The sequence below is a fragment of the Equus przewalskii genome, chromosome 32 (assembly GCF_037783145.1).
Source record: "Equus przewalskii isolate Varuska chromosome 32, EquPr2, whole genome shotgun sequence".
Taxonomy (NCBI): Eukaryota; Metazoa; Chordata; class Mammalia; order Perissodactyla; family Equidae; genus Equus; species Equus przewalskii.
The window spans coordinates 17,591,075-17,614,259 of NC_091862.1; the positions used below are offsets into that span (position 1 = coordinate 17,591,075).

General features: G+C 42.6%; 1 protein-coding gene and 2 long non-coding RNA genes across 4 annotated transcripts in view; 1 reads left to right on the top strand and 2 right to left on the bottom strand.

The window, feature by feature from the left end:
- The window catches only part of UST (uronyl 2-sulfotransferase), a 350,943-nt gene that overhangs the window by 32,978 nt on the left and 294,780 nt on the right, over window positions 1-23,185 (bottom strand). The gene's annotated exons all lie outside the window — the stretch shown is intronic.
- The window catches only part of LOC139080769 (uncharacterized), a 33,135-nt gene that overhangs the window by 9,669 nt on the left and 281 nt on the right, over window positions 1-23,185 (bottom strand). Inside the window, exon 2 of the long non-coding RNA XR_011535520.1 lies at window positions 21,882-21,928. This is a non-coding gene — a long non-coding RNA (uncharacterized lncRNA). The remainder of the gene's footprint in view (window positions 1-21,881; window positions 21,929-23,185) is intronic.
- Window positions 3,719-14,213, top strand: LOC139080768 (uncharacterized). The gene is made up of 4 exons (XR_011535519.1): window positions 3,719-4,101; window positions 5,000-5,246; window positions 5,670-5,777; window positions 10,777-14,213. It is a non-coding gene; the product is annotated as an uncharacterized lncRNA (long non-coding RNA).

Consider the following 23,185-nt stretch of genomic DNA (forward strand, 5'->3'; position numbering starts at 1 on the left):
TTGTAAAATTTCAATCTCATGCAGATTTTTTTTTCCATTTTAAATCCCATTTAGGCTGTGAAACTTAGCGTGAAATGAACTGACGGTTATACTCCTTAAGTATTCTTTGAGATTGATGCTATCAGATCAAGAATATCTTACATGTGTAAAGAGTTTTGTATAATTGCATATATTCTCATTTGATACCCACACCAAAGCCGGGAAGTAGGTGGCAGAGATTAATCTCTTTTTGAACCCAGAACATACCACTCTGAGATGGAATCAAATTATGGCAGGTAGGAACAAAGGTGGCATGAAAATCAACATCATCAGAGTCTAACGTCCAATCTTTTCATACTTCTGGTTGAGGTATAACATCATTTTAAAGCTACCATTTGCTCTTGTTTTGTTTATTGCTCGTGAGTAATGGTTAACACAATGAGCAGCAAACAGTTTTGACTGTAACCAATAGTCACCCTCCCCCATATCCCTGCCAGCGGAGCCCGCCTCCAGCTTTCCCAGCTGGCTTTGCAGCCACGGGCATCTAATTAATGGGCATCTGATTAAATCTTTGTGAATTAAACCCGAAAGGAAGTCTTCCCTAGAATTTCTGGAAAAAGTCTTCCTCTCTGATAAGAACAGCCATGCAAGGGAAAATCAGTGCCTCTTCCCTCTGGATACAAACTGAGTGGCTGCAGGCCTTCTGAAACCATGAAAGGACATGCCTGAGGATAAATGCCAGCACACTGGAGGTAGCAGACAAAAAGATGGAGATCACCCAGGTTGTTTTCCACCTCATGAAGCCACTAAACCAATGTTGGAACCACCTGCCATCTTGTTATGTGAAAAAATTGTTTTTGTGTTGTTTTTTAAGCCACATTCAGCACACTGTTACTTGAAGTTAAGAGCATCCTTAATGATTCACCATTTAAATGGTATCATCATAGTTCACTATTAGACTTTGTTGTAGGAAATATGTTCTTACAGGCCTTTCACTCTCTTGAAATTAAATATCTAGATAATAAAACCTATCTATTCATATAATCTTTAAAAATCAATAGAATGCCCTTACTGTAATCTAAAGGAGAAATGTTAAAAACAACTTTAAAGAAGAATATGCGTTCAAATGTGTAAATGCCTACCCACAGCTACTCTCGAAGACAAGATAAAATAGAGCTTGCAGGTCTATGTTGAATCGCTATGAATGCAATAGCTCTCTCATGCAGCCTCCTGCAGGCGTGCTGTGCTGGTGACTCAATCCCGTCAGAGGTGTAGACATTGGTATTATGATTTTTCAAAGGGTGAACAACTCTTGGTAAAGTTCCAAATCAAACAGTGTACAATCTTCCATTAACTTAAGTGGTACCTGCGTTCTCAGAAAATTGAGTGTATGCTCAAACCATGCAGAAAATGACTTTGTGATGATATGTAACACAGAGCTAGGATCTAGGATCACAGGGTTATAAACACATTTTCAACTACATGAATATCTGATGGCACATTTGGAGGTCACGTGGGACTTTGGACAATTCTTTGCTGTGTAGAATTTGCCCGCACATTGCAAAATGTCTGGGGTCTCACCCAATAAACACTGATGGTGATTCCTAATTAGTGTGACAACCAAAACGTGCCCCCAGAAGTTTTCAGAGCATCCCCTGGGGCAGTCTTACAACCCTCCCCTTCACCACAGAGGACAGTGTACTGAGGCCAAACTGGTCTGGGGCAAGCGCCCTGGGTCAGTCACTCTGTGTGAGTGTCAGGAGCACCCTGCATTCCCCACTCTGAAGGTTGTGGGGATGCTCTCATTTCTTTGGAGGCAGGTGTGGCTAGGTAGAGAGAAAGCAGAGAAGCTAATGATGGGTGGCTCAGAACAAGTGCTCTTGCTGAATCCTTTAGGGTCAATGATTCACCCTTTCTCAATATGTGTGCATTTTTTTCACTGACCATTTATTGGGCCCCTACTATATGCAAGGAACCGTGGTTACTACCGATAGATACTGGGCTGACCAATATTTCCTTTCTGCCCTCTGGGAGGTAGAAATCTAAAGCAGAAAAGGAGAAAAGTATCCAACTAAGATGGAGCAGAGGCTCTTAGCCTGGGGTCCCAGGCACGCATTTCAAGGGATCCTTTAATCTCCTGAAATTGAAAGCAAGATTACAATATTTCCCTTTGTGTGTGAGCGTTTCTTTTTCTGGGTAGAGGGTGTATTGATTTAATCACATTCTCATACGACTCCAGGATACTATAAAGACTACAGATTATGCACAGGGCAGGCCTGATAAGTAGATGGTACCTTATTTGATAGGGTTTCACAAGTTCCCTCCGCTCTAAATCTCTCTCTTACTCAAATACTTCTCTCGCTGAAATGCTACAAGTAGATTCATTTATAGCAAATGCATAGTTAGCATGCATCTCTGTGGCCATCATCTTTCCAACAATCTTCAGGAAATGTTTATTGAGCTTCTCCTGTGCGCCAGGCACTGAATCGAGGAGTAGGTTTCCACTGGTGAATGGAAGGGGGCTCTCAGTCCGTGGAGGGGGTGAAGCGCAAAAGGGATGCTGGGAGAGTGGATGCAGGATCTTTCGAGAACACAGCAGGGTAACCTAACCTACAATGGGACAGCAGAGCTGTCAGGAGGAGACAACAAGCCCTCCTGGGCTGCTAACCCCCTGCACTCGTGTGGATGTGTGTATCAGCCAGCTGGCCAACATGAACAGAGGGTCCTGGTGAGTGAGGACACTGCCTTAGGCCTAGGGACATGGGGAGGCAGGGTGGTGGACAGCCTCCACGAGCATCAGGCCTCAGCAGTCTCACACTATGGCTTGGGTCAGCCACTGAGTGAACAGATTGGGCCCTCTACGATGACTCTGATAACATGACCTGCATTTTGGTGCATATTTAAAATTTCAACTTACTTGGGCTATGGCTATTTGTTGCAAGAGTGTGTTTGGAAAACGGACTATCCGGGATTGGAGAATGAGGGGGAGAGTGGTTTATAACTGGGAAACTATGTGCTGACTATCACCATGTTGAAAAGCAGTGTGGTTTCTAGGGGGTTCATTCTGGAACTAGGACATTTCGGTTTCCCCCTGCAAGACGGCCTTCAGCAAAAAAGAAAACATACCTTGGCCACGAAAACGCAAAAACACTCTCTCTCTGTAGCTCCAAGCAGCTCTCTCCTCTGAGAGTTAACTTGTCCTAAGGCCATCTTGTCTTTGGAAGCCCCAAAGCAGCAAAACACAGATCTTCTTATGCCTTCCCCTCCTTTACTAAAAAGGAACAGGAATAATTGCCAATTCAGTAGGCTTCTTGCTCTTTTGTGCATTTTAAAGGCATTTGCTGTTTGGGATTTGGAAGAAAATCATGAGAAATGAGAATCTCTCGCTGCCTTGGCTGGAAGCAGGCTCATTGTTTGCAGAGAGAGCTGGTTTCCATGGTTTTGGACTATAGACAGCTGCATTTTTTTTCAAGAGTAGTTTCTACTTGCAATTGGATCTAATAAATAGCCAAGGTATTCAGCCTTCCAACAGCGAAAGGTCTTAAAGTTATTTGAAAACACCCTACGATGTTATCATTCACGACCCACTGTACACGGTTTTTAGTTATTAAAAGTCACGCATTTCTCTCTGGATAGGCCCTGTTTGGCCCAAATTTCTCCTTTATAGAGGGCAGCCAATCATGTTTTGGGCTCCGAATCCTTGTCTTGAAAGTAAACACATTCCTCTCCTCCAAATGACAGGAGACTCAGGGGATAGCCTGAGAGAGCAGAGCAGGCCAGGAACATGCAATATTGAGGCCTGAGCAATAGCCATGGGAGCGGCTCCTTGAGCTGCGACCATCATAGCTGTAAGGAGGTCACACGGCTTCCCCTCCCCCCGCCAGCCCTGGAGCAGGGCCCACCTTCACAGGAACCATATGGCGCGCTGTCAACAGAACAACATGTGGAAACTGCCTATTTTACCTTCTGTCGCTGAAACAGGACACATGACAAACTTTTGCTTCTTTTTTTTCAGGACATCGAGAGAAGAAGAAATTGGCTAAAATGAAAAAACATTTTTTTGTCTTCTTGGGACAGTGGCTTGGAATGAAGGAGGATCAGGCAATGAATTTAATTTCCACGGTGAGTGGCAGCAGTAAAGCAGCATAGAGTGTCCCCTTATCCGCAGCAGGGGGCTCAGCTCAGGGGACTGAGCCTGGAGCCAGGTCTCAACACCTGTCAACAACGCATGTCGTCCTTGTGGCCCCTTAGCAAAAATCTCTACTCTTTTTAAACAAGGGTGAACTATATGGCTACTATTAAAACCACTAATATTGCCATAATTTTTTTTGTAGGATGTCATGGTCTTTTCTCCCTTTCCCGAATGTATGGCAGTTGCTCTGGGTCGTTTTTTGTCATTTGACCCTTATATTGCTATTTGATTTTTCTTCTCTTTAGATCTTGCTTTCCCAACTGGATTCTTAGTTCTTTGGGAGCTGAGACCATAGGATCTTTTAATTTTCCTATATATGCTGTTTCCCCACCTAGAATGGATTTCTGCGTCTCACATGGGAAACCACCTGGGCCTGGGTTGTACTGACCTTCCAATGACATTTTAGTCAAATAGAACTAGAGATAATCCTTTTCATGTTCCCATCTCTTCTCTAAGCATCATGGTTGCTGAGGGATAGAAGTTTGTTGAGGGCCACTTAAACACAGATTTACCGCCAGATGTGTAAAATGTAGAACAGGATCCACTCGATAGATTAGGTAAAATTACAGTGGAGTTTGGGAAGTTAGTTAAAGGAAAGGATTATACTTTAATCTGTGATGTAAGCATTGCAACATCTTACTTTTTGGAGCCACTGCCCATCCCCTTGGCAAGAACAAGATTTCTCTCCAATGAGGCTTGAATTTTCTTACTCTCGATTGAATAAACATTTGGCTGAGGAACCATTATTTCTCTTCCTTGGGGACCAATCTGAGAATAATAATAATAATAAACATTTCCTTTCAAGTAACACTGCACCAAATCTTTCAGGGCCAGGCAGATGTGGTCAGGGAAGTTCGACTCACACTCCGAGGAGTATTCCTCCATGGAAGGAGAAACTCAAGAATGTGTCCTCCCGGGGGAGTGCCCCAGAGACCCCAGACCCGAGCCCAACTTCACCCTCGCCCGCAACCTTTGAACCTGGTTCACAAATGGGGACCAACATCAGGAAAATTGCCCCTAACTCAACTCAGTCTTATAAAATCTTACCAAGTTACTTCCTCAAGTGCACTTTCAGGTAATCAATACTATTTTAAAACAATCATTACAAATTCTGTGATAACACTTTAAATGAGTGTGTTTCCATGTTGCTTTCACATTTCTCAGGAATCTAAATGATCATTCTGGTGAGATAAAAAGTTTCCCCTCTGTGGTCTACTGATGTGTGAAAGAGAAGTGTGCAGATGGGGAGGGGGATGGGAAAGGGGAGCAGAGTGGAGGAGGGGAGAGAAACAGTGGGTAGATGTGTTCATCTATGGGGCTGATGGTTAGAAAGTGGCTTCCACAACATGCTTTGAGATGAGAACTGATTTTATTCAAGTCCCTCATTCCAATACTGGTGTCTTCAGTACTTTCGGTCATTAAATTAGAAGGAATTTTGGTGTGTGGGATTTAGAATCAGAAGACGTGTATTTGAATCCCAACTCTGTTTCTTTCTAAGTGACGCTAGTTCAGTAATTTACCTCACCTCTTGAGCCTGGGTACGCACGTGTGTAAAATGAAGATGATGTCTTCCCCTCGGACCTGCTGTGAGGACTCAACTAGATAGGTACGTTGCAAATATTGGAAAATGCTAGTTATGTCTAGACTTGGAGCTCTTAAGAGTCTTACTGCTTTTTAAAAACTTCCCAGCATCTAACATAAATAACTGACGTAGACCAGACACTTTTCAATGCATGATTAACTATATGCAGAAAGTTTAGTATCTTGAAGTAACTTGAATAAGCAAAGATAAAGTAATATTTCAAAAACTTTTAATATGAATTATGTTTCTATAGAATGTGAAAAAATTTAATTTATTCATTTAATGCACATTTGTTGAATGTCTTCTAATGTCAGGCACTGAGTACCAACCGGGGAGAGCAATAGGATAGTTGGGGAAGTCAGATGTGAACACAGATCATGAGAGCAATATCAATAGAGCTGAGTAGATATCTATTTACACAAATAGACAATGAGCTAGAATGCTTCTTTCCTCAATCATTTGGGATCAATGGGAGTTTATTATTTGTAATCCCTGAGCTCTTCACACTGAAGATGGACAAAGACATCTGGGTAATTGAGATCCTTGATTAAACAGCACATAGCTGAGCATACAGTAGTCCGCAATCCCAAGAATCTCCTTTGAACTTTCTTTTTTTTTGGTTGAGGAAGATTGGCCCTGAGCTAACATCTGTGCCCATCTTCCTCTACTTTATATGTGGGACTCCTGCCATAGCGTGGCTTGATAAGCAGAGCATAGGTTCATGCCTGGCATCTGAACCTGTGAACCCTGGGCCGCTGAAGCAGAGTGCATGAACTTAACCACTATACCACTGGGCCAGCCCCTGAACTTTCATTTTAATGTGCTTAGTTCCTAAGATCTAAATGATTAGTGCTTCTCTAATAACTGAGAGTCTGGCTTGGATGTCCCTTCTCTTGTTTTCCATGCCACCCTTTGGTGGAACGCTGATGAGGGTTGAAATGGTGGTGGAGATAAGGATAGGAGAAGCAGTGTCCCTGGAGGTTCCTTAAGCCTGGTCGTCACCTTATGCTTAACTGAGAGTTGAACGCATGATGAATTGTTCCCTTCCTGAAGGTGCGGGCAGATGTGATGTGCAGGGGGATGAGACTAGAACACAACTGCCTTAAGCATGGAGGGAAACCACACAGACCTACACCAGCATGCATTAAGCACCCCCAACATTGAAACCAGTGTCTCTACTCAGGGCACCAGCCAGTCTGATCTTGATGCTGTATGTGTAGACATCAAAAGACAGCTGGCACCCACCATCGTTAACTACACCAGGCCTGCTTGGGAAAAACAGGAAACCTTTATCACCCCACGAAGCATTTCCAAACACACGGTTGTTGACACTTGCTCCAAGCTGACCCAATAAATCAGAACAAACTCTTTTTTCCTATGTTGGTTTAAAATCCAAATAATTTCCATTGAAGTGTGATCTCAAGCTAAGTCACAGCAGCCTTCCTGTGCAGCCTGTTCTCCTTACATGGTGGCTGTGATTGGTAACATGTGTACTTATGTGACTCCCTGGACCTCAATTCTTCCTCCACCCATGCGGATGGGTCCAACCTGGTATCTGTAGAGTTAATGTTCAACTTCGTTTAAAATCGCTTAGCAACAAGTATTGATAGATGAAGCCCAAGGAAACACTTCGAGTTTTGCTTGAGGATGGCTACCTAATAGGTTATTTAAAAATTACAGATCCAGCCCTGATGGCCTGGTGGTTAAAGTCCGGTGCTCTTAGCGCCTTGGTGGCCTCGGTTTGCTTCCCTGGCACCGAACCACACTGCCTGTCTGTCTGTCAGTTGCCGTGCTGTGGCAGTGGCTCACGGAGAAGAACTAGAAGGACTGACAACTAGGATATGCAACCATGCACTGGGGCTTTAGGGAGGGGGAAAAAAGAGGAAGGTTGGCAACAGATGTTAGCCCAGGACAAATCTTTCCCTGAAAAAAGAATCATGTATTTTTGCATATATGTGTGTATATATACATAGAAATATATATATATACATAGAAATATGCATATATGTACATTATACACATATATATACATATAAATACACATGTATATAAAGTGCTTGACCATTGAGTAACTGATTCAGCTGTTACTCAAAGAGGGGAAAAACATAACTTCAGGCCATTTTTCAGACTGAGAATAAGGCATCCTGAGCTCTGGGTAGCTTGTCAGATTGCTGAAATCAGGGTCCCCAGTCTGCATACCAACCCCATGGCAGTTACATTCCTGGGATGTTGACCCTTTACTAGGAGTTGCTTAAAAAGTATATGAGTGGGGCCAGCCCGATGGCGCAGCAGTTAAGTTCACACGTTCTGCTTTGGTGGCCTAGGGTTCGCTGGTTTGGATCCCAGGTGCGTAACTACACACTGCTTGGCAAGCCATGCTGTGGCAGGCATCCCATATATAAAGTAGAGGAAGATGGGCACTGATGTTAGCTCAGGGCCCGTCTTCCTCAGCAAAAAGAGGAGGATTGGCAGCAGATGTTAGCTCAGGGCTAATCTTCCTCAGGAAAACAAAAAGAAAGAAAGAAAGGGGAAAAAAAGTACAAGTGACCTGACCTTAAAAAAATTAGATGAAAAAAATAGCCTTTTCCAACTTTAAGTACATTGCTGCCTAACTATTCAGGATGTCTAGATTTCCAGTCATAAATGCTCACTGATCATCAGAAGGAGCCTTCTTTCTCGAGTAGACAGTCGTACGGTATTTATTGGAGTTGGAGTACACAGGTATTTATTTGCCATGTGATGAATATAATTGCCTGGGCTTGATCTGTGGTATAATGCGGACAGTTTTTTTAGCCTCTGTAGAAGCTCTGCGATTGGATTATTGATTTTATGTTTCATTTACCACTTCTACATTCCACCCACCGTTTTCCTCTAGACATCAATCTGTGATGAAGCAGCTGATGTTTTTAATAAATAAGATCACCTGAAATTCTAGATGATTTGTAGTTAGTTCTAATTTCAGTTGGCCTTTTCTTTAGCAGAATAATTTATCACCTCAGTAGCTAGACATCCTGTATTTATCTTTAGTTTAATAAAAATTCTAATAAAGCCACTTATTGACAGTTAACTGGGCTCCCTGGAGCTTATCAAACTATAATACTGTTGAGAGACAACTTTTAACTCATGCATGGGTGTTTTATACTTCAAGTTCTTGAGAAGCTCTACAGGCACTTTCATTCCCTCTTTTCACGCATGCATTCATTCATTCATTCATTCACGTGGTGTGTCAGATTTTGCTGCTGGAGGTTTGATGATAAATGTCGCCTACAGGTGCTAATGCTTCCAATATGCTGTAGGTTGGCGGTTAGCCATTCTTCTCAAAATTAGTGAATTTGGCATTGTCTTTGTACCTCCTCTGGGCTCCAGCCTACTTTCTTTGAAGGGAAATTGTCAAGGTTTCACTTGGCTTTTTCATACCTCCCACTCTCCTTCATCCACACCACAAATTCCCCAGGGTTATGACTATTTAGAGGACCTTTTGCTGGCAGTGACACAGACGTGTGGGTGGGGGAACCTCTAATTCAAAGAAATCATCAGACTTTGTTGTTGCTGCCGAATTTACCATGAAAGGATGAACGAGAGCAGAGGGGCAGACATGTTCAAGGAGGCAAAAATGAGAAAGCCAAGAGCAAGAGGAAGAGAGAGGCCAACATCATCCTCGCCGCCCTAGAAGGGCGTGTCAGGGCTGGAGGAGACAGGCACATTTTAGGGCCCAGCTGCCCTAAAAGGGCAATTTCATGCTCAGCCTGGGGGCCTGGCCTGCGCCTGCGCTTGGCTGTTTGCATCCGGCTGACTTCTTTGGGCAAACACAATTTATGTCCACTAAATACAAGCTTGCTACGTGTTTTCTCTCCATGCTCTGGAATGTTACCAGAACCCGAAAAGAAAATCCCATAAATCTCTGCTCATCCAGATCTTTCTTGTTCTGCAGAGAAGCCCAGCATGAGTTCCCCATCAGCGGCACGACCTCCTCCAGCTCCTCCAGCCCACACCGAGTTCTCCCTTTGAGCCCCTACAGATTCTAGGTCTGAACCACGAAATCCAGCCATTAATCATCCTCCACCACAGAGAGGGTGTGGAGCTGGGAAATCCCAGGACACTCGGAGGCCAGGATACCTGCAGAGCTGGGTCCTGGGCCAGTTCTGCTTCCTCACATCTTGGTCAAGTTGCTCAGTCTTACTTTTTGCATCTGCATCATTAAAAACACAGGCTAAACATCTGCAAGCTGACTTGTTGTTCTACAACTTCAAGTTAGCGCATTGCTTTCTTAATGTCACTTGTTTCAAGTCACGAGAGCAGAAATCGTGTTTTATATTGTTTCTTCTTCTTTACATGGCATCAGAGGCTGTCTATTCATTTATTTAACATGCACACATTGAATCTTTGCTATACATCCGGCGCTACGCCGGCTGCCGTATAACTGGGAAGCAAGATAGACGCGCCGCTCATCCCTAGCGCATTCAGAGATTCTCACACATCAGCCAGCATCGGGATCTCCTGGAGACTTGTTAAAACACAGATTGCTGGGCTGCACCCTCCGAGTTTCTGGTTTAGTGGGTCTGCAGCCCCCAAATTGTATTTCTAACAAGTTGCCAGGTGATGGTGATGCTGGTGCTGCTGGCGGGGAACCACAATTTGAGAACTAGTTTGTTCTCCCGGCCATTAGCGACAGTGCTATTTTCTCCAGGTGCTATTATCTTAACAGTTGGCATCTGAACTCCTTTTAAGGCGGCATCAGGCCTTGTTTGAAAAAATGCCTGATGAACCTGCTGGATGGGGTGAGACCCTTTGCATGTCAGCCAGCACCAGGAGATCAGGAAGGGCAAGTCGCTCCTTAGGAGACAAGGGAGGAATTTGTGGGGTGTGCTCCCGAAGGGAAGGGGGGAGATGAATGAGGAGGGTGAGAAGGAAGGCAGGAGGAAAAGGTGCAGGTGCAGGACCAGCCATTCCTTTGAAGGCTTTGGTGTTATATGTTGTAAACCTGCCTTTGTTCCCACCCCTGCCCCTCCCGCCTCCCCCACAGCTTCAACACAAAGAAGCAGGAACCCAGGGAGAAGAGGCCGGGAGAAGACAAGGCTCTCCAGAAAACACAAGAATCTACCAGCGAGTCTTGAAGTTCCACGGGCTATAGAACTGGAATCGATGGTGGTGCTGGAGCCCACGTTGCCTGGCATTTCAAGGGACAGGGGACTCTTGAAAGCATCTGGTTACACCATGGCTGAAAGCCAAGTTTTCCGTGAGGTCCCGAAGTCCTAGACAAACATTTCTTTTATTTAGTGTGTTTGAATTTTAAGCTTTAGGCCTTTAGAGAAAGAATCAAGCTGACATCCCATTAATATTACTATAATCCCCATTGTAGCGTATTGTACTACTGCTAGGAACCTTTTCAAATCTTTAGTTTTCTTTGATCTTTACCAAAGACTTGTCAGAGAGAAAGGGCTGGTATTAGTTTTACATTCCTATGGGGAAACTGAGGCACAAAGAGATGAACAATAAAGCCGTAGTTTAGAGCACAGCTCTGCTGGCAGCCAGTCTGGGGAGCTTTCCCGAAGGTTATCCTGGGCAGAGCCGTTGTTCATAGCGCAGGATTTTCCTCTCAAATGAGGTTGCTACAGAATTCAACTCAAAGTCTGAGCCAATCAACACTGAGAACAGCATTTCAGAATATCCCGGTGAGGAGGTTAAATCATTTCGTCCTTAACCGAACATCTGACTCTCAAATCCAGAGCTTTAGCTTTTTCCTTTAAAATCCGCATGTCACTCATTGGCAGGAGGGAGGTGGGGAGAAGGGGGATCATACTTAACTCTCTTTACGTTTTACAGCCACATGTTACACCCCGACATAAATCTTCTAACTAAAAAAGCTCTACAGAAAATAAGAACCAGTCACGGCCAAATCCTCTATTTTTTGGCAACAATTGCTCCATCTGTCTTGAGGGTCGACAAACAAATCAGTTCCATTCTAAATCAGGATGATGGGTTTCCTAGCAGCTGTAGGGGCCTTCCAGCACTGGTCCAGGAGAATTCCAGGATGGGCAGGACCCAGAGGCGCCTCCCACTTAAATGTCCCTTCAGGCATCCTCCTTAGTCAGGTGAGACCAAGTTTAAATGAATCTCCCTAACAGGGACGAAGAGAATGAGCTCCCACAAAACCTAGGTCAAGGGAGTTTGTGGTCCCAAAGAGGAGCAGCTTCAGGTTGGGTGTGGGAGGACTGGGAGCGACCTTTCCTCTCCACCCTTGACCCCAACCCCTACCCTTACATACACTCACCCAAGTCTTGGGGATAAAGGACGGCCAAAATGATACACCCAAGAATGACGGCAGCTTCCATTTATTAGGCTTAATGTGCTGGATTCCTTTCCTTCTCACCATTGCTCTGAAGTGAGAGTCCCTGCTTCGCAGAAGGGCCAGCCACGCCTCAGGGACTTGGAGCCCCTGCCCTGGACGGCGGAAGTGTTAGTAGTCATGAGCCAGTGGAAGAGTCGGTATTTGAACCTGTGTTGCTGCAAAGCTCATATTCTAGACTATTCCATCCACTAGTTCCCCAAAGCCCGCCTCTGAGAAAACCAAAATGAGCGACTTTTTCCTTAAATACACTCTATATCTTTTTAATTTGGAGATGATGCTCTTAGTTTTTTGGTGTTAAACTGGCCATTCTTTTCTCAAAATCTTGGTGAGGATAGATGGTTCTCTCTTGCTTCTCCTCCCCTTCCTTCCTCCCCCTCTTCTTCCTCCTTTTCTTCTCTTTCTCCTCCTCCTCGTTCTTCTTATTTTTATTTAACCAAGAAAAAACAAACCCTGACAATCCTATTTTGGTTCCACTTTTCCACTAAAATTTTTTTTCTCGGTCCTTAAACGCAAAAGGCCTGGGACTTCAGCTTTATACACAATAACTCAGCATAGTTTGAGAACCACACAGCTCTGGAATCCAGGGCCATCCACAGCCTAGATTTGATTTAGGACTCAATGACATGGCACATTTGGTCCAAGTCTGATGATAAGCTTTAAGTAGGATTACTAGGGACGTCTTAGTGAAAGGTCATCTCTTCTCCACGCTGAAGTCTCTCACTCCTTTAAGATCTCCACTTTCCCCTCTGGGTTCTCCATATGCCTGGTTTCTGGTTTCCTGAATCGACAGAATGTGCTAATCAGTTAATATTCTTCCCAAACCCCTTTATTCTGTTTTATGCACAGTTATTTTCTTTCTATGGTGAAGCCTGAACATATGTTTTTCAACTGCAAGTATTCTAATGATTTTTACGAACTGTATGAAATTGTGTTAGGCCGTATGAAATATGACAGCCCCCTTACACTTGAATGAAATACTGCAAGTTAGGACAGACAGAGCACATTTGCAGCTTGATCAGCAACCTCCCCCTGCCGACTTTACATTCCATTGTGTCAGTCTGCCGTGGGACAGAGCTGCTGGTGACTCCTCTCTTTTGAACGCGGTCACCTGTGGACTCGGGCAGCTGTGAGGTGTCCACTCCCTCAGCCTCAGAGCCACTTCTCCAAACACAGCTCTGTCTGTACCATCCCAGCTTCAGGCCTCTGGACTGTCTCTCAGCTCCAAGTCCTTTAATTTCCCGTATGGATATAGTAAATCATTCTACACATGGTGGAGCAGAGGCAAAATCTGATTTATTGGACCTACCTGCTTGGTTCTTTGAGAGTAAAATTCCCATATTGAATGATTTTCCCTCTTCAAATTTTTTCTTTCTATATTTTTAATATTAAATGTGTAAATGTTTAAATAAAATACCCGTGAAGCATCCCCTTAGAAGCTGACCAGGGGAATTCCAGTCCTGTCAGCCCACCAGCCGTGGGTTCCAAGAGGTGGCAAGTTATGTCACTTTCTTTCTCTCTCCATCTCTCCTGTTTGTTTTGCCTTCCTTTCTCACTGCATCTTCCGCACTTCCCTTTGCTCAGTGAAAAAGGAGTAGTTGACCTCATGCACTCTCTATTCATTCACTCATTCATTCTGAGTGCTGTGTTTGCTGCAGACCCAGCAGCGAACAAGACTGCAAGGTCCCTGCCCTCGCTGAGGTGTGGTCTAGAGGACAAGGTAGTGGTTACATGGGCATTTACAACGTCGAGTGTTGCGAGTGCTACATCAGGGAGGAGCACCGAGGAGGGCTAACCCAGCCGTGGCGAGGGTCAGGTTGGGCTTCCAGAAGGTTTCCACTTAGCTGAAGGCTGAGCCCTGGGCAATGGGGAATGAGCCAGGCACTCAGGCGAATGCTGGTTTAGTCGGCCCTCTGAAATTGTCTGGCTTTGCTTACGGGTTGTAAGTTTTATATTTGGTGACTTTAAACTGTGGCTCTCTGACCATGGTAGGAAACTTGGTGGCAGATGTGACAGAGGAAACAGTGTCAGAGCAGAAGCTCAGAGACAATGCCTTAAAACTGTATAGGTCCCTGGTTTTAATATAGTAAAATAAGCCAAAATGCAAATGGCAATCGAGTGTGTTATGTGTGTTCCCAAGTGCGTGTATGTATTGCTCATTTCTTGCTTCTCATAACTAATGAACCCAGTTTTCATCCAAACAAATTAAACTATTCTTGCAAATTATAAGCATCACCTAACTGAGACTAGATTTCCCCAAAAGCTAAAAAGAAATTGCTTAAGAGTTTAAGAATTTAGGATTTTTGGTTTCCAAATTCAGACCAACAATATCTCTTGCTCTTTGATTTTTCTTTTTCTCTTGAGAGGAACACTATTTTGATATATTTTTGCCATGAAAGTGCTGATGAAGGACGTCTGGAACCCACCATTTATCTTGATGAGTTCAAGCATCAATTGTGATCAAACTTGCTTTGCTGTATATTTTGTTTTTCATTCCTTGCATCCATTTCATACTTGGAAATAGACGGATTCCCAGAACAGGATAAATGAGACCTGTAAGGAAGTCGCCCGGCGCTCCATGTTTTGCATTATCTAGGTGTTTCTTCCCCATGATTTGGGTTTACGGGAGTGAGAGAATGGTATTTGGAACTTCGTTCTCCTGGCTGCTGAGTCACAAAGTGGCCACCCATCTTTTAGTATCTGCTCCGATTCTTAGTATCGATCTAATTAAATTCCTAGATTATTTTCTTCAATCTCTAAAAGCGAGAAGAGAATGGGAATCTCTTCCTCCAGTTAAATTATGAAAAGCAACTTAAGTTGCTTTTAAGCTGTTAGAAATTAGTGATTAAAATTCTAAACAAAAACAGCTTAAAAAAATAGCCCTCTTTCTGGCTTCTGGAATAGTTTATTTGAAATTTATTCTGAAATTGTAAGACTTGTTCAGACATATGTATTAGCCAACTAACTGAAACTTACTCCAATCCAGTGATCTCTTGTCACATCGTCTTGTTTTATTTTCTGTATAGTGTTTATCCTTATCAAATTATCGTGCTTATTTACTTGGAAAGAAATGGAATCCAGGAAGGAAAATGGAAAGTGATTATCTTTTTCCTCTAGAATGTTAGCTTCTTGAGATAAGAGACTTGATCTTGGTCACTGCCGAGTCTTCAGTTTTACTACAGTGCTTGGCACATAGTAGGGTCTTCATGGGTTTATGTTAAATAAACGAATGGATGAATATTTCCATCTGTAACAACGTACCCAAGTAAGTTATATTTTCTTGCTATTACACAATCAAGATTGCACAAGTAATTTGAGTGGTAGACCAAAAGAAAAAACCATTGAAGTATAATACACCAAGGGATCAGGGACCCAGACCCAGTGGCAACATTTATGTGTCCACTTTTGCCTGGAGATGTTGGGTTGCACTTCATGTCCATTTGTCGTGTGAAAATGTGACTTACTTTTTATGACATACTCATAGTCCCTGAGGGTTGTCATTACACAGAAGACAATTTTGTGACATATCAATATTAGGTCTGGCAATATCAGATTAGTGGATAAAGAAGAGAAGACAGCAAATAGGGAGTTTGACACAAAATAGGCAATTAAATTTATAGAAAAGGAACGAAGTGACATTTGAGGGCTTTGCATTTTTTGTTAATTACTGGCAACTATTCAAGTGGATTGGGCTTGCTAAAACCCAGATGACTGCATAGAATAATTCTTTAACTCAGCACTAGGGCAAGGGCAAATTTATTCGTTATATATTCTTAATGGAACTGACAGCTATTTTGGCAACATACTCTTATTTGCTATTAAGTCATTTTCTTTGGAAAAACTCAAAGCACTTTATCAACAGGATTTCAGAATTACTCTTATCATCCCAATGAGGAAATGGTTAAATTGTACCTTTCAAAAAATGAGAAACTGAGGCTCAGGGGACACTGTCTCAAAATCAGGATGGAGTTATGAGGAGCTGTTAGAATATAACATGGGCCCTGTGTTCCCAGCTGTCTCCACTGTATTTTCTCCATTGTTAGTCTAGTTGCTTTCTGTGTGGCAAAGAACCTATTTGATCAATACATTTTTCACTCACCAAGGTAAGCTCTAAATTCTGCTTCACATGTGCTGAAAGGGAATCAAACAATAAGAAACAGAGTGTGTGTTTAATCCTGAAAAGCATAAAAGAACTTTATAATTTAGACACAGATCTTCCCATTTCTGAGGGAAATAACTGTGATGGACATCTCACAATATGTCAAATCAGAGAATGGATTTGAAAGCATGGAGGCATCGAAGGGAGGCCTTTTAAACAGATGCAGTGACACAAAGCAGGTGGAGAGGTGCTGGCTTTACCTCAGAATGAGCCATTAAAGTGGCAGCTTGGGTGTGTTCACACTCGGCCTGGGCTCCCCTGGGCCGACACAAAATGGCAGACCCAAGGCAGTTAAACTGCATCCGTAGTTCTTGTTGAGAGTGAAATGGGGTCCCAGTAGAATACCACAACTGAGCTGGAAATCAAAGATTAGGATAAAAGTGTGTGCCTAGGAACTGAGAACATGACTTCTATGAGGCAGAGAGACCTAAGCTGCACAAGTGGGAAGTTGGCCACCATCAAACAAGTTTAGCCAGAGCGGAATCAAAGAGGGCTCTCAAGGGTGAAGTCCACTGATGTTGTATACAATTCACCACAGAGGGAATGCTTGAATCATAGTTGGCTATTTAGTGTATAGGTGAACTTGAAAATTTGCCTGAAAAATCCACTTTTGGTTTTGAATTATCTGAATGATCCTGGAAGCCACTGCTCCAAATTCTGTCAGTCTAGGAACCGCAGTAATTCAGGCAGTGAAACAGCTCTAGGCTAAACTATTTCAGGCAGTTCTATCCATGCCTCTGTAATTCACCATTGATATCCAAAAAAACGCCGGCTCCTCAGATCCTATTCTTTCTCATAATCTCATCTCCAGAGCACACTGCTCCCCTGCCAGCATCCTTCACCTGGTGACCCCCTGCAGTGCATACACACAAGCTGTGTAACCATTCACAAGAGTTAGCCATTACACGAGGATGAAGGAGCCTTGCCGAGCCGAGATGCTGAGCATCAGCTAGACTCACCCACAAAGGAAGGGTCTGGCTTGAACATTTGTGATTCAAATTCATGCATTTGCAAGTTACAATTTGCCACATGTCATGAACCTTTATGTCACTTAAGACTAGTTGAAAGTAAAATATTAAATATGCAGCAACCATGAGTCTGTTGTAATTTACGTGGAAGTGCTTTGAAAACTTGAATGGTCATAGCTCTTAACCTTGAAAGGTCACAGACGACTTTGAGAATCTCATGAAAATATGGATCCCTTCCCAAGAGAAATATACATCAATACACTTATACCTATAAGGCATGCATATAAATTCAAGAAGTTCCTGGATCTTCTAATGTGTCATAGATCCTCTGATCTAAAGGGATTCATAAGTATAAAATGTTATTAGTTAAGAGTATTCTTTTTACATTTAAGTGAACAGTAGAACATAGAATTGTACGTTTAACATGATCTCATTGATATACAACATATAGCAAAGAATATATGTACATAGAAAAGACTGGAAGGATATACACTCAAATGTAAATAGGGCTTATATTTGGGTGATGAGATTGAGATTGATTTTAATTTTCTTCTCTGAATTTTGTTACATTTTCTAAATTTAAAAATGATATTTTCACTAGTTTATTTTCACAAAAGTAGCTGTTTCTTGTGACCAATGTCAGAAATACTGGGCTGAGCTTTCCAAAACGAATGGAAAAAGACACTGCAGTGGACACTCCTTTGAGTGGCTGCTCCATTCACAATATTTGCCAGTCTTTAGGATCATGTGATCCACACCACGGGAACCTTCCTCCTGGCCTTCTGATTGGTTCAGGGGTGGGCACCCAATTCAGCTAAACCAATCAGTCTCTTTCCCCAAGATTTTTCTGACCTGTGACTAGCAAGGAGCCAGTTCCTCTGCAGTGACAGAAGCAGAGAGTGAGGGTTGGGAGCTTTGAAGGGGGAGGGGACACAATTCCTGCTGGTCTGTGATGAGAGAGAGAAAAAGAGGGAGAGAGACACCAGATAGCTCCTGGTTCCAGCTGCCCTTGAGCCCAGCTGCACCCTAGTCCATCTCTCATTTCAGTTTTTCAATCCTTCCTTTGCTTTTATACCTCTCATTGTTCCAACAAATTTCCTTTTTGTCTGAACTAGTTAGAGTTGGATTTCTGGCACCTGAAACCAACAAGTCCACACAATTAACAAAAGTATATTTATAAATATTCAAGAATAAAATTTGACCCAGGTTGTAAAACAAATGAAATCAACAATATTTCTTGACACAGAAAGCAGCCGGCTTTGGGCGTCTGGCTCTGTGCGGGACAGAGGGAGGACAAAAAGCAGAGACAAATCAGGATTATTGGTTCAGACTCGTAGAGCATTCTGTTCACTTAGGAGGCAGAACTTGTCTTGGCTCGATGTAGAAACTGACAATAATGGGATTATTCAAACCCTGGTTATGACCATAAAAATTACAAGTCTCTGCTCTCATTTATGAATGTGATGCTCAGGATGACAAAAGTGAATGAAAGATAAATGTATATTCTAAGTCAATGAGCTAGAAAATAATTTCTGCATTAATTTGGCAACCTGAAGATATCTGAGTTCTGCTAACGAAGGAATTTTAGCAAATTGGTAGATACCTCAAAGAAGTAGCACTAGGGGCCAGCCCCGTGGCTGAGTGGTTAAGTTCCCACACTCTGCTTCGGTGGCCCAGGGTTTCGCTGGTTTGGATCCTGGGTGAGGACCTAGCACCGCTCACCAAGCCACACTGAGGTGGTGCCCCACATGGCGCATCCAGAGGGACCTACAACTAGAATATACAACTATGTACTGGGGGCCTTTGGGGAGAATAAAAACAAAGAAAAGATTGGCAACAGATGTTAGCTCAGGTGCCAATCTTTAAAAAAAAAGAATCAGTCTACATGTGGGTTTGTGCTCTCCATTGCCAATTTCATTTCAACAAAAGTTTAACTATAATGAAAAGTAGTTAGAAATACTGGGACATGGCTTAATTATCCTAGCAATATTTGACATAGGGAAATTTTAGAACCACCCTCTTAATCAAAATAGATCTCAGCCATGTGAAAAGCTCTAACTTCAAACCCAGTCCTATCAGTAACCCTACTGGAAGTGTGGAAAATTAGATTTGCTACTGGCGAATGTGTGTTTCGATTGAGTTTAGAAACAGCCTTCCCAGGGTAATGTGGTAAGCAGGCCATGATGGAGCCAATGCCACCTCTGGAGGCTGGTTAGAGCGACACAGCCAGAGGGAAAGAGATTTGAGTTTACATCCAGACATGACTATAAGGTAATGAGACCAACAAAATTCTAAAAAAATCAACATACCGTAACCTACACACTCTAATTCAAGTAAAAGCTCTGTTGACATTTCTTGGAGGTTGAGAGGTATTGTTATCACAGTGTCTTAGACCGAGACTTTGAGTCATTTGATCTTACATGCGCGATGTCTTTAGACGATTCTAGATTTTGGATTTGATGCTATCGCTATGAAATCAGCACTTTCGGCAGGGAGGGCTTTCAAACTCGTTAGACTCTCAGTGTTTACTTGATTGTGGGTTTTGATACGAATTACTAAGTTACTTTTCAGAAATGTACCAATTTTACTCTCATCAGCAGAGTACTTCATCGTGCTCATCTGGGCGTTAGCACACTTAAATATGTTTGTCACTAACGTATCAACAGTGGTGTCACGTTGCTTCAATTCAAATTTCTTTGATTATTAATGAGGATGGATATTTTTTCATGTTTGTTAGCTTTTTGCAGAGTTAAGTTCTGAGAACTAATATGTCCTTTGCATCTATTTTACTCCTTTTACCATTTCTGCTGCAATTATCTGCCATTTCCCCCTACTTGTTGTTTACTTTTTAATTGTGATTCTTTTTTTGGAACCTCAGAGATTCGAATACTTTTTTCTTTGTGATTTCTCCCATTGTGCTTATGTTTAAAGTCCTTCCTTGTCCCCAGTTAAGATTCCTCTCTGATTCATGTTCACCTGCACAATATAGCATAGATCCTGTCAATTCACTGGAGTGTGGAGGCATATTTGGGATACTAAAGTAAAATCATTTTAATTTTTAATACTGTTTTTTATTCATGCTATTTGAAAAAGAAAGAAAAGAGAAGGCAAGAAGATAGGGCATAATGGAACGCCAATGTCCGTGGGTCCCTGAGATCCGAGAGAGTGTGTGGGATTTGAGTCTCTGTGTGGAGGAGGAAGCCAGCTGTGACTTTCCTCTGCCCTCCCCGTGCTTCTGGGTTTCATAGTGCTCTGGCCAGAGTCAGGAAAATAGCTGGAGGCCTCGATTTGTTAACAACAGCCCCAGTGCAAGTTACAACGAAAACACACGTCTCTCCCTATCTCACCCGACCATCATAGGGATTAAGTGCCTGGAAACCCAGGGATGAAATGAAGGGGGGGTCTTTTTGGGAAAGGAAGTAAGTGGTGGGGGAGGCTGGGCAGCCCAGTCTCTGACATCTTTTCCTTGTGCCCCTGTCCCCAAGACTTGGACACTAATTCATACTGCTTGCCATTTATAAGGAATGGGGAAAAGGATATTTTCAGATTTCCACTCAGCCAAGTTTACGTCTTCATTCAACCACAGTGCTGCTTTTCTCTCTATTTCCTTGAAACTAAAATTTGTGCTAAAAGTGATAGGTAGAATATAGTAAAGACCAAACCAAGTAATGTATAGGTCTTATTCCAGTAGAATCTCCCCATGACAGGCTTGTGTCTGGAATTAGAGCTTCAAAAGCACCCCAGATGAGAAGCGCTGTTTCTATCATGTTTAATCAAGCTCAGGCCAAGAGTTCACATGCTGCCCTCCCATCGACTCACAGGGGAACCCTGAAGTCCTTAGGTGAAAAGCATAGCTAATGCACAAAGAAAAACAAAAATGATTTCCTAAATGTTGGCTATGGAGGCATAATTTAGACAAAAGAGCAATAGACAAGGAATCAGATGGTTCTAGAGTCAGTTCAGCCACTCTGTGACCTCATGTAAAGCAATTTGCCTCTTTCTTGATCCACATAACTGTCTACACACATATATGTTGATATAACGTGTATAAAAGTGTTTTAAAACATGATATGGAAGTGCACAAATGGGCAGCATAGTATGTTCAGCTGAAATCACATTTCACCTCTGACTCCTAAACTATCCAGTCAAATAAACCACCCTTTGTATTTTTAATTTATGAATTCTAAAATATTCATTTAAAACTGTTTTAATTTTAGTATACATATATTTGAATGACACAATTTACACATAAAATCCTTTTTTGGGATAAATATCAAGACTGGACATTGATGAGAGTTTTCCTGGACAATATTAAATAACATTTATAATTATGGAAACAATTTACCTTTCAATCACTTCTGTGAAAGGGAGACTCTAGCGATACAGGTTAATGATTTTCTGCATAAGAATGGTAATAAATTTCTGATTTCTATTTTTCTTGGGATATATGGATGGCTAGTTTGTTCGAGGCTGGTGCTCATGAGCCTGAGGTCAGAGATTTGCATTTAGGTCAATTAGTTTTGTCATGTTTTACACCCAAATTGGTCTGAAGCAGTCAAAATGGGCAGGTTTCTAAGTCATCACCTTTGCTAGAAAAACTAAACAGGTCACCTTATTGATGGTGAATCAGTGCTCTGAAGTTCTTACAGGCTTACCTGGAAGTCAAATAATGATTAATGCGAAAGAAAAGAAATCGCAGGGCCTGGAAAGAAAAGATTTGTGTTGTTTGTTTTTTGACTTTAAAAATCTTCTTTATTACTATTGAATACACATAAAATAATGTATGTAAGATGAGATTTGTTTTAAGAAAGAAATCAAATCAAAAACTGTGTATTTTGGGTAGAATAAATTAAAGCTGGGCTTCCCACCTTTTTTCATCTCATGGCCCATCTAGAAAATGCTTAGATTTATATAGCACTCTGGTGTTGAATGGAGGGAATTTGGGAGCCCAAATTTCCAGCTGCTTAAGGCCACACAGAGGACTGAGGGGATCGCTGTAAGGCCCATTGGGAACCCTGCCTCTGAGCATAATGAAATAGAGGGAGAGGTGAGCAAGCACATTGAACTCAACACATCCACACATCTCAAACGGGACTCCTCTACCCACTAAGTCGGCTCTCTCACTCCATCATCTCATTTATATCACTTGCATCTCTACACAAGCTAGAAATACTTGAGTTAATGCTGTATCTTCTCTTAGCTTCTTTTGGTCCATTCAACTCAACAAATATTACTGAACACCTTTGTGACGGGCACTGTTTTCCCCTGATTGAAATCAGTCATGGAGCCATCTTCGCGTTCTAGCCTCTACTCTTCTTCTCTGGTCTCACGGCCAACACCCCCAGCCCATTCTCCAGGTGCACATGAGGATCACTGGCAGAGTTTTGCCTTGCATTCCTTCCCCCATTACACAGTCAGATGCAGAATTCCATTCAGACGTTCCCCATTTCCTGTGCGCCACCCATTGGCCAAATCTCACTGAGAGGCAGCAGGCAGGGAGCCTGGGTGATAGAATTCACAAGGATCAGCATCTCAAGAGATAGAGCCTGCGGAGAAGGGCAGTGAACCAAGGAGGCAGGAGGGCAAAGGGAGAATAATCAGCTCACTTGCTAACTAATTTAGAAAAAGAAAAATCACTTCCTCATGGGTCTTTACTATTCTGAAATGTCCAAGGGCTCCTCATTGCCCTTTGAGTAAAACAAAAATTTCTTCCCAAATCCTTGGCCATCTTGCCTTTTTGGATATGCATCCTGGGCCTGCCCCTTCCTGTGCAACCACGAACTCACTGTTTAACTTCACAGGGCTTTATTTCCTCTCATACCATCAGGGTACAAAACCTTTCTTGCAGATCTACTGGAAGGGAAGAATGATCTTCTTTGTGATTTAGATCTGCTGCGCTATTTTCTACAAATTCCACTGTCCCTGGAGGTGTAGCTCAAGCCCCACAGGAAACCTCCTT